Consider the following 17009-nt stretch of genomic DNA (forward strand, 5'->3'; position numbering starts at 1 on the left):
GTAGTATTGCATTAAAATCCAAAATTTTGACAAATCAAATAATTTTTTCTCCATATAAGGCCTCATATTTTATAATCTACATTCAATTTTTGATAGATTCTTTTTTTTACAAATTTTTGATATAAAGCCCATAACTACTTTAAAAGTATGTGTCAACATAACCCTAATTTATTGGTTTTTCACTTCCACTTAAGGCCATAGTTTGCTTGACCATGATCCTACACATACCCATATACCCTATTTTATCATGATTATCTCCTCCATACAATCCTCATGCAAAGTGGGAGAAATTAATGTTCTACCAGGTTCATTGCATGCGCTGAATTTATACAAACTTTATTTTATAATCTATGACTTCGGGGACTACTTCAACATCATACACTAAGACTTGATTTCTGAGCTAAAGGTATTAAATAGTCAAAGATGACTTATTTTTTCATTAGTATGTGATTTTTAAGAGTGGCCATGACTCCATAAAGAGCACTCATTATAATAATTGTATGAAATGTTCAAGAAGATATGTTAATTGAGTTGATATAACCCTTTCCTTTAGGGCCTGTGGTTCTAATAAACATACGATGCTAATTGAATGTCATCTCTTTGTACTTCATAGGATTTGAACCATCAATCATATCCTTGGTAGTCCCAACTTCCTTATCTCCATTTGGATTACAAAAAATCACTACTGACATGTGTTCCTTGTCTTCGTTCACAATGCTTCTATGTTCCACACTTTTGTAGATGCCATTTGTTAATATCTGTAAAAAGGAATGAATGAACAAAGTAAAATTAATACTTGTAAAATAAAGATGAGAAATAATTATGAAATATAGTCACTCTTAAATATCACAAACTAAGAAAAGATTTGAAACTTGGAAAAAATAAGTCAATTTTGACTATTTAGTACTTTTAGCTTAGAAATTAAGCATTAATTTATAATGTTTAATATGTCCATAAAATACTCACCTCAATCTAATCACCAAGATTTATAATAAGAGCATGAGGAAGAGGATGGACAAGAACCCAATAATATCCTTTACTAACTTGAAGACCAGAAATGGCATTCTAAAGAAGAATGGTTATGCCACTTGGGTTTGAATGAGGGGAGATTCCAAATGTGAGGTCTAGTCATGGGCAAACTGGATAGTAGTTCACCCTCACACTTATTCCCATTTCTTCTTTTCCTCCAAAAGCTTCTTTCAAATATTTTGGCAGAAGATCCAAATTTTTAGAGAAAATAGATAAAAGATTTTTGCACACTTGTGCAGCTCCCTTATTCCTTCATTGTAGGCCTACAATCATATCATCAGTGCAATGGTATGAAGATATATTTGATTTAGTGTAGATAGTATCTCAACATGATACTACTTTTAATCCTTATGGAAAATTAAATATGTGTAGAGCATAGATCATAAGGTGGCATTGTTTTTGTTTTGTGTTCTTGGTTTGATTTGATCATTTTAAGAGAGTACATTTCTACAGTTCATAATTGATAATCTTGATCATAAAAAATTTTTTAATTACAATCTAAAATTTATCAGCAACATGAGAATAAGAGATCTACAAAAGCACATTCATTGTAGAGTGAAATAATTATTTTGAATCACTCTAACATCCCACAGCTCTTCTCCTCATGTTGGTGTAGCTTATAAAATGTCCAAAACATTGATGTAATCAATAATGTTATACATTATAATATAGGAACAAAATAGAGGATAGATTGTAATAGAAAAAGATAGTATTCCATTCAAATCAAATCAATGTCCACTTAGCTAGGTCTATAAATAATCATTCATGTATGCTAAGGTTGTTTAGTTGGAAAAAACTAATAGCTAATAATCTAGTCAGATTTGATTCTTCTTTTTAGAGATAGGAGAGTATTTTACGCTAAGATGTTTTTAGGTTTATTGAGATATTATTAATTAAAAAAAAGAAAATTCAAGCAGATGTGTTCCTTGAGCTAGACACATTTAGCTGTGAAAACTTCACAATAACTTTTTCTTGGCAATAAAAATACATAGCACTGTGAGTGCCAAATTGCTTGACACCTTAAGTAGTTGAGTGACATGAAATGTCGAGTTCTTGGCAACAATGGGACTTGAGTGACTCAGTCTTCAAAGGAAATAGCTCAACAAAAAAAACTTGGCCAGCACTACACTAAGTAAACTTGGTCGACAAAGGAACTAACTTAGAACACAGTCAACTTATTTAGGGAGGGGACCCAGTGAGCTCAGATGATATAGTGATCGAGTGAGCTCGACAATATTGATACTAGGTGGTTTGTTAAACATAAGATGAACTCGGTTAGTACTAGAATGGAGTGAGGGAAGAGAACTTGGTTAACAAGGATACCAAGTTACTTGATGATCACCTATATTCTAGTTTTGTCTACCATTAAAACACATAGATAAGAACAAGGAACTTGCAATTGTGTTCTTCTTAAATTCTAAACACAATGCAGAATAGATAGAAAGGAGACACCAATGAACCAAATAAATGGATTGACTAATATGCCTTCTTTCTTTCTTTCTATTCATAAACTACTTTACCTGTTACAAATTTGGGAGAATATTGCTTCAACCAAAATTAAAATACTTTAACCTACAACTTCTATTTGTAATATAAACTTACAACAGTAGAAGGTTGCATACAATAATGCCTAGAGAAAACACTTCTTTATAGGACAAATAAAATGAACATACAAAGAACAAGGAGATCAAGACCTATGCTACTACAACCTCTGAGCTTCTTCCTGATTTCCTAAACCTTCCTTCTACTCTTTGAAATCTATAGTTGTTGATAAAAGATTGAAAAGAGATTGTTAAAGAGGGAGATTGTATGATTCAATCATTATTTTGATACTAATGTCAAAATTGCTATTTTTTGGTAAGACAACTTCTTATATGATCTAAGTACTATCACTTATTTTATTGATGAAGAGGATTTGATCAAAAGATGTAACAATAGCACCTAGAGGAAAGGTTGATTTATGATTATGCAAAAAAGTACAAGAATCACTTAAGATAGTGATAACATGATGTATTGATAATCTACTTAAGGTTACAAAGACTAGTTACACTAAGAAAGTTTAGAAGAACAAGTTACACAAAGTTTTTCTACCAAGCTTGACCGAGTGGATAGTAGGTGCCAAAAAAAGTTAGTGCAAGCTGAGCAAAAAATTAGTTGGAGTAGAGTAAAAGTATATTCTAGTGTATGCCAAGTAGAATAGAGGATGTTGATAAAGTTTAGTTGATTCCAAGCACTAATAAATTTTATTTTGTGCTGAGTGATTGCATAGAGGATGTCGAGCAACATAGTATGTGTCAAGCATCAGAAGCTAGATAATGCTAAGTGGTTGCATTATTTGAAAGATTGTGAACTTGATGGATCTGAGCCAACAAGTTTGTTTTCTTGGATTGTGTGAACTAGGAAGAAGACAAGATTGATTAGCTAGTAGCACAGAATTTAAGGTAAACCATTTTTAGACAAATTCAAAGTGGATTCAAGGAGAAGTTTTTAGAAGACATATGAAATATGAGGTAGATTCATTATATCCTACCTAATCTATCCTAACCCTAAATTGGACACTGGAGAATGAGAAATAAATGATCTTAATTTCCTATTCAAGGAAATGGCTGTCATGAAGCAAGGTTGTCATGTACAGAAACCTAATCAAGACAAGGAGTCAAGGGTTTTGCTTCATCAAGTGACCTAAGAGAAGAGTTTGCAATGGCATGTTAAGCAAGAAGGCTTAAGGATATGAATGCTTGAAGGGTGAACAAGCTATTAGAGCTACAATGAGTGAAGGCCAAATAGAATGGAGAACTAAAATAGAGATCTATAATTGTCAAATGGAGTTGTAAGTTGTTATCGAACCAAGCCTTACTATTACTCTCTAATAATTGTATCAATCTAGGGTAAATCCTTTGGATTAAGGTTGACCTAATAGTCATTTGTAAATCCTTTAAGCCGATGACATTCCAAGTGAATGCTCTAAAGTCCTCTTATAAGGCTCACTCCTAACAAGGTGATTAAAATCCTTTAACAGGGTCACATTTAACAGTGTGTATTGTAACCTTTTACAAGGTTGGTCTTTCATAGGGCATCACTTCAAAAGAGTGAAGAAGAGTGGCATGTTATTGGTGGTTTTTCCTAAATTGGGTTTCCATGTAAATCATTATGTCAAGTGTATTGATGAATTTTTTATGTTTCATGTTTACATTTTTGCAAGTTGATTTAACAGTAACCTACAAGTTTTGAGTGATTGCATAATCTTATGGATGCATGCATGATGAAGATAAATGTTTTATGGGTTCACTAAGCTATGAATTTTTTTATTTATACATCTAGACCTTGGATAACTAATTCAGCCCCCCAGTTATTCTAAAGTATTCCAACAATTAGTATCAGAGCCATCTGCTTAAAAGGACTAGTTTGAAGGTACTAGAAGCACAAATTTCAAGCTATCAAAAAGAGAAGTACGCAAGCTTAATAGAGACAACTTTCTTGCATGGAAAATTTTGATGAAGCTAGACCTTTAAGGAATTGGAGATCATGCACAATCTACCATTTCCACTGAGCATGTTGATCCTTCTAGTGCCCCAATTGCTGAGGATATGAAAAAGAAGAAAGAACATAACTAGACAATGTTAGAGATTGCCTCTACCCTAAGCTATGTTGAATTTGATGATATCAAAGATCTTGATAGTGCAAAGAAAATGTGGGATGCCCTAACCATTATCTATGGAAGAGATGCAAATGTTCTAAGAGCCAAAGATGAAAGTCTTAGAGGTAAGTTTGATGATATAAGAATTGAAGAAATTGAAAATATTGCTCAATATGTTAAAAGGATAAAAGAAGTCATTAATGCAATAAGAGGAGCTACTAGTAATATAGATAATGATATTGTACTAAGCAATATTTTAAGGACATTATTACCTAAATATGTTATTAGAGTTTCTGTAATTCAAGAACTGATATGCATACTAGGGAATCAACTATTAGTTGAAGGTCTGGTAGGTAGACTTACTACTTTTGAGCTATCTAAATTTGATAATTACAAACCTAAAAAGATTGAATCTACTTTCAAAGCTAAGTTGTCATTGAAGGAACCTAATGAGAAGAAAAAGAAGAAAAAGAAAAAGTATGCGTCCAGTGATAGTGATATAGATGAGGAGGATATAGAACAACTTGAAGCACTATTGGTAAGAAGATTCCATAAAGGTAAAGGCAAGTTCAAAGGTAAATTACCTATCATTGGTTTCAATTACAATGAGGTTGGTCATATTGCTGCTAGATGTCTAGAGAAGAACTATAGAGGTGGTGACAACTACAAAAGTAGAAGAGATGAAGAAAGTAAGAACTACAAAGACAAAGACAAAAAGTTATGCTATATTGCTAAAGAGGAAACAAAGGATGAATCAGATGAACTTGATGATGATGTGGTGTATGTTACAATGAAGGAAAAATCTAATGAAGATGAGACAATTGCACTTGTGACTTAAAAATGATAGATGGGTCATTGACACTGATGGAAAATTGATTGAAAAGGGTGATCAAACTAGGAGTAATCTATTCTATCTTGATATAGAGGATGCTACTTGTCTAGTTGTAAAATTTGATAATGTATGGCTATAGAACAAAAGGTTATGTCATGTCAATTTTGATAACTTGGTTAATATCAGTCACATGAGAAAAGTTAAAAGGTTTGCCTAAGTTGAAGAAGCCTGATAATGTAATATGCAAACAATGTCAATTAGACAAAATGACAAAGTCAAGTTTTAAGAGTAAAGCTCATACCTCTAAAGGAATACTAGAAATTGTTCATACTAACTTGTATGGACCAATTGATGTGCAAAGTTACAAAAGAGATAAGTACATTATGTTGCTTGTTGATGATTATTCTAGAATGATAATAGTTATGTTTCTAAAATAGAAATCTAATGCTTTCCAAATTTTTAAGTGGTACTTAGAAAGAGTTGAAAAGGAAATAGGTAAAAGTTTGAAGTGTTTGAGATTTGACAAAGAAGGGAAATTCACATAAAATGAGTTTGAGATGTCCTATAATGATAGAGGAATCAAAAGATAGACATTTACACCTAGAACCCCTCCACAAAATGGAATAGTTGAAAGGAGGAATAGATCCATAATGGACTATGCTAAAACACTCATGATGGAGAAAAATATTTCTTTGAAATACTAGAGAGAAGCTATAAGTATAGTTGTCTATACCTTGAACCATGTACAAGTCAAGAAAGGTACTCATTCAACACCTTTTGAACTATGGTATGGATACTCACCCAATGTAATATATTTTAAGGTATTTGGAAGCAAGAGTTACATTCTTAAAGACTTCAGTAATGGTAAACTAGATGCAAAAAGTGAAGAAGGTATATTCTTAGGATATTCTACAAGAAGTAAAGGTTATAAGTGTTTAAACGCTAACACTAACAAAGATGTGGAAAGTGCAAATGTAAATTTTAATGAATTATACAAAAGTACATGAGGCTGAACTTATGAAAGAACTAGAAGAATACAAATCATTTGTATACTTTTATGAAGGTGTGCCTGCTGAAGAAGATGCTGCAAATCAAGCTACAAACCAACATCAATTTTTAGTGACTACTAAGTCACATATTATGAATGCCAAGTTGCATTTTGGAACCGAGCTGCATTCAGATGTCGAGTTACAAAATGAAGTTGAAGCATATTCTGATTTTGAGATTAGTGTACATGAAAGAGATGCTAAGCTACCTAACAGAGATAGACATAGTGAATCTAAAGTTGAAAGACAAAATTGAAGAAACTAGAGATGAACCACGATTGTCCAAATATGTCAAAAGATGTCATCTTGCTACACAAATTATTGGAGATAAAGATGCCAGACCAAGGACAAGAAATAGATTGAGAAATGATGCATGTTTTATTTAAGCATGAAGGAACCCAAATCAGTGAGAGATTCTTTAGAAGATGTAGACTAGAGTAAAGCCATGGAAGAAGAGATTGAGAAAATTGAGAAAAACAAAACATGGACTCTAGTTCCTAGATTAGAAGAAAAAAATGTGATTGCAACCAAATGGGTATTCAAAAATAAGCTAGATGAAAATGGTGAAGTCACAAGAAACAAGGCAAGATTAGATATGAAAAAGAGGAAGGAAATGATTATGGAGAGACATTTTCCCCTATTGCAAGGTTGGAAGGAGTAAGAACTTTACTTGCTTATTCTACATACAAAGCTTTCAAAGTTTATTAAATGGAATTTAAATCTGCATTTCTAAATGACATATTTGAGGAAGAAGTTTACATAGAACAACTAGAAAGTTTTGTTGATGTTAATAATAAGAACATGATATGTAGATCACACAAAGCTCTATATGATTTGAAACAAGCACCAAGAGCATGACATGAGAGGCTTCATAATTATCTTGTGAAGATTGGATTTGAAAGGACTAATGATAACAACAATCCATACATGAAGATAGAGAAAGGAAAAGGTATTTTGTTATCTAAAATTTTTGTTTATGATATCATATTTGGAGGTCAAGATGCTTTATGTACGGATTTTCCAAATCAAATAAAGCAAGAATTTGAAATGTCTATGTTTGGAGAGATCAAATTCTTTGTGGGTTTGCAAGTATATCAGATAAAATATGGTATATACATCACTCAGTCAAAGTATGTCAAGGAAATACTAAAAACTTTTGGAATGGAGGATTCCAAACTAGTAAGTACACCTATGGTGATAGGACACAAGTTGTCAAAGAATGATGATTTAGTTGAGGTGAATCAAACATTGTATAGGTCTATGATTGACAAATTGAAATATGTACTACATAGCAGATCTAACATTGCATTATCTGTAGGGATATATGTAAGATTCTTTGCTAATCCTAGGGAGAATCACTTGATGGCTATAAAGAGAATTTAATGAGATATCTGAAAGGAACAAAAGAGTTTGGTCTATACTATAAGAAAAATGAGAAATTTGAATTAAGAGCCTACACTAATGATAATTGGGTTGGAAACATTGAAGACAGAAAGAGCAATATTAGAGGAGCATTTTTCTTAGGTAAGAAGCTAGTTACATGGACTAGCAAGAAACAAAACTACACCTCACAATCTACTATTGAAGCTGAATATGATATTGCTGTTGTAAATTGTACAAACATTGTACGGATCAAACAATTACTCAAAGGTATCAAGGAAGAGATCATAGAACCAGTGACATTTTATTGTGATAATACAAGTGCTATCAATATATCAAAGAATACTATGATGCACACAAAGACTAAGCACATTGCAATCAAGTATCATTACTTGAGAGAGTTAGTTCAAGATAAAGATGTGAAGATGGAATATGTTAATACAAAAGAGCAAATTGTTGATATCTTCACAAAAGTATTACCTAAGGATGCTCATGAGTATCTAAGAGGTAAACTAGGGGTGATACCCCTATCAAATGCTATCTAAGTAAAAAGAGGATTGCCCTATATCAAACAAGCTAATGTTCATGTGTTACATATTGATTTGGTGGATCTTACTTTAAGAGCTGTCTAAAGTAATCAAAGAGCTGAAAACTACAAATTAGTCACAAGCAAGGTGGCAGATGGAGAAATTGAAAAGGTCTATATCTACATGTTAAGATGACAAGTCTTTGGCATTGTTGTCAAATAGGGAGATAATTGCTAATCAAAGGAAAAATAATTGTGATCTTAGAGGGAGATAGTTGTTGATCAAGAGAGCAAAGAGGGAGAAATCCTAACATCTACCTAGTAAGAGGGAGATACAAGAAGAAATTTTGAGGGAGTTATAAGGAAGAGTTTTGTAACCTATTTAGAAGATAGAAGTTGTTGATAGAGGGAGAGATTTCAATACAAGGAATTATTTTCTTATTGGTACTATCTCACTATATTAACCTAGTTAGTTTGGTTGATTAGTTTGGTTTTCCATCGATGCCAAAGAGGGAGATTGTTGATAATATATTGAAAAGAGATTGTTAAAGAGGGAGATTGTATGTTTCAATCATTGTTTTGTCACTGATGTCAAATGTGCTATTTTTTAGTAAGACAACTTCTTATATGATTTAAGTACTATCACTTATTTGATTGATGAAGAGGATTTGATGAAAAGATGTAACAATAGAACCTAGAGAAAATGTTGAGTTATGATTATGTAAAGAAGTACAAGAATCAGTTAAGACAATGATAACATGATGTATTGATAATCTACTTAAGGTTACAAAGGCTAGTTACACTAAGAAAATTTCGAAGAACATGTTACACAATGTTTGTCTACCAAGCTTGACCAAGTGGATAGTAGGTGCCAAGAAAAGTTGGTGCAAGCTAAGTAGAAAATCAGTTGGAGCTGAGTAAAAGTATATTCTAGTGTATGCCAAGTAGAATAGTGGATGTGAAGTAAAGTTTAGTTGATGTCAAGCACTAGTAAACTATAGTTCATGCCAAGTAATTTCACAGAGGATGTTGGAAAATGCAATATGTGCTAAGCATCAGAAGCTAGACAATGTTGAGTGGCTACGTTATTTGTAAGATCATGAATTTGATGGATTTGAGCTAACAAGTTTGTTTTCTTGAATTGTGTGAACTAGGAAGAAGACAAGATTGATTAGCTAGTGGTATAGAATTCAAGGTAAACCATTTTTAGGCAAATGCAAAGTGGATTCAAGGAGAATTTTCTAGAAGAGATATGAAATATGGGGTAGATTCATTGTATCCTATCTAATCTATCCTAACCCTAAATTGGATGATGGATAATGAGTGGTAAAAGATCTTAATTTCCTATTTATGGGAATGGCTAGACATGAAGCAAGGTTGTCATGTGCGATAACTTAAGAAAGACAAGGATTCAAGGGTTTTACTTAATCAAGTGACCTAAGAGAAGAGTTTTCAATGACATGTTAAGCAAGAAGACTTAAGGATATGAATTCTTGAAGGGTGAATAAGCTATCAAACCTGAAATGAGTGAAGGCTAAGTAGAATGGAGGACTAAAACAAAGATCTAAAATTTGCAAGTGAAGTTGTAAGTTGTTACCAAATCAAGCCTTATTGTTACTCTCTAATAATTGTATCAATCTAGGGTAAATCATTTGGATTAAGGTTGACCTAATAGTCATTTGTAAATCCTTTAACTTGGTGACATTTTAAATGAATGGTCTAAAGTCCTCTAACAAGGCTCACTCTTAATAGAGTGATTGAAATCCTTTAATAGGGTCACATTTAGCAGTGTATATTATAACCATTAATAAGGTTGGCCTTTCATAGAGCATCACTTTAGAAGAGTGAAAAATAGTAGCATGTTACTGGTGGTTTTTCTCAAATTTGGTTTCCACGTAAATCATTGTGTCAAGTGTGTTGATGAATTTGTTATGTTTCATGTTTACATTTCTACAAGTTGATTTAATAGTAACCTACAAGTTTTAAGTGATTGCATAATCTTATGGATGCATGCATGATGAAGATAAATATTTTATGGATTCACTAAGCTGTGAAAGTTTTATTTATACATCTAGACCTTGGATAACTGATTCACCCCCCCTCTTAGTTATTCTAAAGTATTCCAATAATTCTCTTCAATCAGTCTCTATACCCGTATGGAATGAATGAACATATTTTTCTTTTGACTTCTCTCAAAACTTTCCCTCTTTTTTCAAAATTCAAACTCACCTGTCAAGTTTAATATCTCTAAAGGGGTTGGTGGGCAGTTGGTTCAAGGAGCAACTAACATATTTCAACATTTCCCTTTGTCCCGAGCCAACAATGCAAGGATCACTTATGATCCAAATCAACTATACCATGACTTCTTCTTAGGCACACATAATTTTTTATGCCCAATGGTTTAGTAAATATATCTTCTATGTGCTGCTTAGACTTGCAAAATTTCATCTTAATTTCTCCATTCTCCACCATCTCTCTAGTGAAGTGATATTTGATCTCAATGTGCTTGTTTCTCCCATGGAAGACTAGATTCTTTGATAGTACAATTGAGAAAATGTTGTAACAAAAGATTATGGTTCCATGATCTTTCTTTTCATTTAAATTTGTCAAGATTTTCTTTAGCCAAATAGCTTGACATGTTGCTACATTCACTACTATGTATTCAACCTCTATTTTAGATTGAGCAACATTTGGTTGCTTCTTGGATGCCCATGAAATTGCACTCGAAGTACTCTTCCTATCATCTAGATTTCTAGCCCAATCACTATCAGTGTACCCAATCCACTTGAAATCATTATCAATAGTGTAAAAAATGCCAAATCCCTTGGTATCATTCACATACCTTAGGATTCTCTTTCCTACTTGTCAATGGGAACCCTTTGGTGTTTCCATGAATATGGAAACAAAACTTATTGTATGCATCATGTCAAGCTAAGTTGCTATCAAATATATCAAGCTTCCAACCATACTTTTGTATAATATTGGATTCACACTTTTGTTGCAATCCTCCTTGCTCATCTTTAGACCTACTTTTCTTAGTGTTGGGGCTTCCTTGCTATTTTGCATTTTGAATCTCTCTAAGATCTAATTTGCATATTTTTCTTGAGAGATAAAGATGCCATCATGCATTTATTTTACTTCTATTCCTAGAAAGTACTTCAAGAGACCTAGTTCTATCATTTCAAATTCATTCTTCATAGCCTCTTTGAACTCGCCAATTTGGAAGTTATCATTTCCAATAAAGATTAAGTCATCTACGTACAAGACAACAATCAAAACCTTACCATTTTCTCCCTTAATGTAGAGTGGGCTCACCATCACTTTTTCTAAAACTATTTCTCATCAAATATGAGGCAATCCTACTATACCATGCTCATAGAGCTTTCTTGAGCCCATATAGAGTTCTCTTCAATCTATATACCTTGTGTTCCATACCTAAAACTTCATAACCAAGTGGCTACTCTACATATAACTCTTCTTTCAATACACCATTTAAGAAGGTGGAATTCAAATATATTTTATATACTTTCCATTTGTGTTGGGCTGTAATTGCTATGACAACACGAATGGTCCATTCTTGCAACTGGGGCATACATCTCATCATAATCCCTACCATATTGCTACTTGTACCCCTCAACCACTAATCATGCCTTATGCCTATCTATTTTTCCTTCAACATTGTACTTGGTCTTGTAAACCCATTTAACTCCAATTACTTTTTCCTTGGGAGGAAAAGTAGTTAACTCTCATATTTAATTTCTTTCAATAGCATTTATTTCCTCATCCATGGCATTACACCATTTCTCCTCTTTCATAGCTTCTTCAAAATAGATCAGATCAATATGAGAAAATAATCCAAAATTAACAATCTCATCATAGTCTTCATCATACCTTTTGTCTTGGTATATCTCCTTTAGACTCTTAGTCTTTCTTGGAAATATGGAGGTGAGAGTGGGATTTAAATTTTTAGTATTGTTTCTACTACTATTATGGATGCCAACTTGGAGCTGTCTTGAGTTGTTAGTAGCTAAAACTTTTCATGTTTGGGGTTACTTGCCTTTTTGTCTTTGTTTTCAACTATCTATGTTTGCTGCCCTATCATCTTGTTGATCACCAATTTCATCTTTTTCATCAATAGTCAATACTTTTCTTGAAGTGCTTGAAGATTCACCCATCGAACCATCCCATGATTGATTTTCAAGAAACTCCAAATCTCTTGAAATGATGCTCATCTTGGTGATTTGATCATACAACCTATAGGCTTTTGATTTTGAGATGTAACCTATGAAGATGCACTTCACCCCTTTATCATATAGCTTTTTACTTTGTTCCTTTGGCACATGTGCATATGCTACACATCCAGACATTCTCAAGTGCTCAACTATCCATCTATGTCTTGACCATGCTTCTAGATGAATCTTATCACGGACTGCCTTTGTCGGACACTTGTTTATTAGGTATACTATTTTTGCTACAACCTCTCCCAAATATTTAGCTGGGAGTATCCTTGCTTTTATCATTCTCCCTATCATCTAAAAAATGGTCTTATTCTTCCTCTCAGCCACTTTATTTTTCTATGAAGTATTTCATTGGCTGCAAGCTCCTTATTGATGTCATTCTTCCTAAGATTTCATAGCTTGGAGGGGTCTTCAATCATGCTCCTAAGAGTTGATTGCTAATGTACTCATGTACATGCATGCTTGGGAGATGCAGTACTAACTTGAGAAGAGAAACATGTCTCTATCTTCAATGGGAACATTTGATTCTTTTTTATTTGGACTATTGCAAGTATCTCCTTACTCCCATCCTTTTCATGAATGATACACTTGTCATTTTCCATCAACACCTTGTAACCATTTTGAATGGGTTGTCCAACACTCATCAAATTGTGCTTCATACTTGGGAAAAAATAAACTTTTTGTATCTCCTTCTTCTCACCTTGCTTGGTGTGGACCATAATAGATCCTTTGCCCACAATGGGAATGGTTTAATTATTTCCCATTTTAATTTTAGACTTGAAATTTCTATCAATGAAAGAAAATAAAATTTCATTGAAGCTCATGTAGTTGTTGCAACTGCTATCCAAGTACCATACCTCAGGGCCGCCTTCTTCACTAATGTTACACATGATTAAGGCTATGGGATTGTTTGCATTTCTCATATTCAGATTAGCCATATTTGCATTCGATCTTGATTGATCACCTTGCTTCTTCTAGATTTCACTTGCATAATGCCAAAATTTATGACAATAATAGCATTCTACATTGCTCTTGTTGGAGTTTTAATTTTTCTTACCTCCTCTAGAGCTATTTTGAGAGTTGGTTTCTCCCTCTTGATTGCCTGCTCATCCTGATCTTTCTACTCCAACATTCCTCTGACAATTTCTTCCATAATCTCTACTTCTTGAGCCTCTACCGGAGCCATTTATTCCTCTCCCCCCACCTCTTGAATTTTCTTGAGATTTATAATCTTTCTTTTGGGAAGATGTAGTTGACCTATTAATCTAGTGACCATGGGTTTGAAGGGTTCCCATCAACTCATCCATTGTCAATGTGGTGAGGTCCTTTGCTTCCTTAATGGTCATCATAAAATTTTCATACTTTTAAGTTAAACTCCTTAATATCGTCTTCACTGTCCTTTGCTCTTCATATTCTTCTCCATTTGATTTGAGCTAGTTTATCAAAGTAGATATTCTTGAGCTAAAATTTGAAATAGGTTCATTATCCTTCATTTGAAGGTTCTCAAACTCCCTTCTGATCATCTGTAGATTCACTACTCATACTTTATCAGTCCCTTTGAAGTTTGTCTCAAGAATATCCCATACTTTCTTTTAATAGTTAGCTACTTCGATCTTGGGAAAAATAGTCTTTGTCATTATTTCCTTAATCAAACTTAGGGCTTTTGCATCCCTTCTTCTTGATTCCTTCAATTGAGTCTTCTGAGGGTTCATGAGGGAAACATATTGTGTTGGGTTGGTTATATCATTAAACCCATTCATCACAAACTCTCACAAATAATTTGCAATCATAATGGTTCTCATTTTGTTTGCCCAAGTATCATAATTCTATCCATTAAAGGATGGTGGTTGCTACGATGTCTTTCCTATATCTCTTGCCATGTCAAATACCCAAAAGACAAATGCCCAAACTCATGAGGATGTGGGGCCTCAAAGCTTTGATACCATGTGAAAAATTCACAATTAAATTTTTTTAGAAATTAAAACACACTATGAGTTTCGAGTTGCTCGGCACCTTAATTAGTTGAGTGACAGGCAATGTTGAGTTGCTCAGCAACAATGGGACCTGAGTGACTTGGTCTCCAAAGGAAAGAGCTCAGCAACAAAATCTCAGCCAACACTACATTGAGTGAAATTGGTTGACAAAGGAAATGAGTTAGAGATTGGCCAACTTAGTTGGGGAGGGGATCAAGTGAGCTCAGATAATATAGTGAATGAGTGAGGTCAGTCAATGATGATACCAAATGGTTTGGTAAACATGGGAAGAACTCAATCAACACTAGAACTGAATGATGGTAGAGAACTTGGTTAATAGGGATACTGAGTTACTTGATGACTTACCTATAGTCTGGTTTTATCCACCATTAAAATAGAGAGATAAGAATAAGGAACTTGCAACTCTACTCTTCTCAAATTATAAACACAATGTAGAATAGATGAAAAGGAGACACCAATAAACCAAATGACTAGATCAACTAATATGCCCACTTTCTTGCTTTCTATTCATAAGTTGATTCAAATATTACAAATTTGGGAGTTTATGGCTTCAACCAGAATCAAAATACTTTAACCTACAACTTCTATTTGTAATATAAACTTACAATAGTATAAGGCTACATACAATAATTCCTAGAGCAATCACCACTTCACAAGACAGACAAAATGAACATATAGAGAACAAGGAGATTAAGACCTATGATGTTGTAACCTCTAATCTCATTCCTAACTTCCTGAACCTTCCTTCTACTCTCTAAAATATTTTCTCTCTTCAACTAGTCTCTGTACCCATATGGAATGAATGAACATATTTTCCTTTTGACTTGTCTCAAAAAATTTCCCCCTCTTTTTAAAATTCAAACTCACTGACCAAGTTTAATTTCTCTAATGGGTAGGCGGGAGGTTGGCTCAAGGGGCAACCAATAGATTTCAACAATAGCCCATTCCCACTTCATTCAACAATAAAACAACAGTAAGTAGACAATGTAATAAACATGAATTTAGAAAGATCAAAGCAACACAAAAAGAGAATATGTTACCTAGATCATTTCATTTTGCATGTCTTTATATAGGTATTCATATTAAGATTAGTTTTCTTTTTCTTTTTCAAATATCTATTATTAAGAAGAAAAAAACTCTAGAAACTAACATCATGATAGATAATTTACATGGACACAACTCACAAACATAATTCTCTATCTCTTAATGAAATGTGTAGTTAGATTCCACTGTGACATACTTCTGTAGGGTTTTAAATATAAAAGATATTCAGCTCTAATCTATGATATTTTGTAACAATAAGGGATTCCTTGATTTACTAAGTAATGAAGATAATCTTAAAAATTACATACTCTTGAGTTCAAGCTTGGGCGATTCACCCACAAAGCCAAATGATTTTAACCACACGTAAGAGAAAATTAGCTAAATTCATACATTATTAGAAGTAAGCAACACAAAAGTTCTTGTCCTTTTTCCTAAGAGCTATAATCTACATTCAATTATTTTCTCATAAACCATATTCTAATGATTAGACAATATATGACTCCATATCTCACTTTCACATATGTATATGGAAGACTATTCATTACCACATTTACCTATATTCAAGTGGGTTAGAAGGCCACTTATGCTCCTCCCTTATAGAAGCTGATAGAAAATGATGATAGTAATAATCTCCCCAATCAAGAACAACACCCTTTTGAACATCAATCCTACTCCCATATCCAACATAAGTTTTTGGGTCATCTGCATGCTTTTTCTTCTCTTCCAAAGGAAGCTCAAAAAATCTCCTTGACACATCCCTCCAACCATTTATAAGCACAAAGCTCATTCCATGATTTATCACTTGGAAGAATCCCCACTTCTTACATGCATTAGAAATCTCCTCCATTATTTTTGTTCTCCTCTCATCTTGAAGACCATACAAGTCAATAAGAGGTATCTCTTCTTAAACCAACACATGCCATGAGTATGGTCTCTCTTCCACAGGCCTAAGATATCTAGAAGAATTATTTTTTATGCCACTCTCTCTATTTCCTTGGGACATTCAACCAAAGGAGGAAGAGGAGAAAAAGATGAATCTGAACTTTCCATCTTAGCTAAGAGAAACAAAAAAAACAATTTAGATTGTTTTGAACATTTCTTCACACATCAAGTTTGTTTAAATAGTAGGAGAACCACAATTTATTTTATTGGCTTAGAAATGAAAATGCAATTAAAAACTATAAGTCCTATGAGACAAACATGAAAATGCTTAGATGCCACGTGCATGTTCACCATGTGGAATCTTTCATGCACAACCTACAATCTCCATGGTTTGTGCTAAT

General features: G+C 33.3%; 1 pseudogene; it reads right to left on the bottom strand.

Moving 5' to 3' along the window:
* Window positions 1-509: 509 nt before the first annotated feature.
* The window catches only part of LOC149540260 (jasmonate-induced oxygenase 3-like), a 32929-nt pseudogene continuing 16429 nt past the window's right edge, over window positions 510-17009 (bottom strand).

Source organism: Cupressus sempervirens, chromosome 9 (assembly GCF_028749045.1).
Source record: "Cupressus sempervirens isolate cs-2001-9-10 chromosome 9, ASM2874904v1, whole genome shotgun sequence".
Taxonomy (NCBI): Eukaryota; Viridiplantae; Streptophyta; class Pinopsida; order Cupressales; family Cupressaceae; genus Cupressus; species Cupressus sempervirens.